Source organism: Bison bison, unplaced genomic scaffold (genome assembly GCF_000754665.1).
Source record: "Bison bison bison isolate TAMUID 2011002044 unplaced genomic scaffold, Bison_UMD1.0 scf7180017864308, whole genome shotgun sequence".
Taxonomy (NCBI): domain Eukaryota; kingdom Metazoa; phylum Chordata; class Mammalia; order Artiodactyla; family Bovidae; genus Bison; species Bison bison.
The window spans coordinates 595,112-595,445 of record NW_011494880.1 but is presented as its reverse complement, the minus strand read 5'-3'; positions in this window follow the sequence as shown (position 1 = coordinate 595,445).

Sequence of the window (334 nt, the reverse complement as noted above, 5' to 3'; positions counted from 1 at the left end):
TTTTTTTTTTTTTTTTTTTAACAATTGAGTGGGAAACCCTGACAGGGCTCATCTGAATTAATTCAGCCACTGTTTTGAATAGATCCCTTTCTTACTCTCCCGGGTTCTTATTCATTCCTTAACTTATCACGTCAAAGATCAAAGGCTTCACTCAAATATGTGACACATGATTTACAATTAAGATTTAAAATAATAAATTTACAAAGAGAGGATAAACAAATGCATGGAAGTTGTAATCATTAAAGACACTGTTTTACTTCATTCATTTACTTCATTCATTGTTTTCAGTTCAATGATTTGAGAGGCCTTTTGAGGCTTTGGGAACATAGTGATT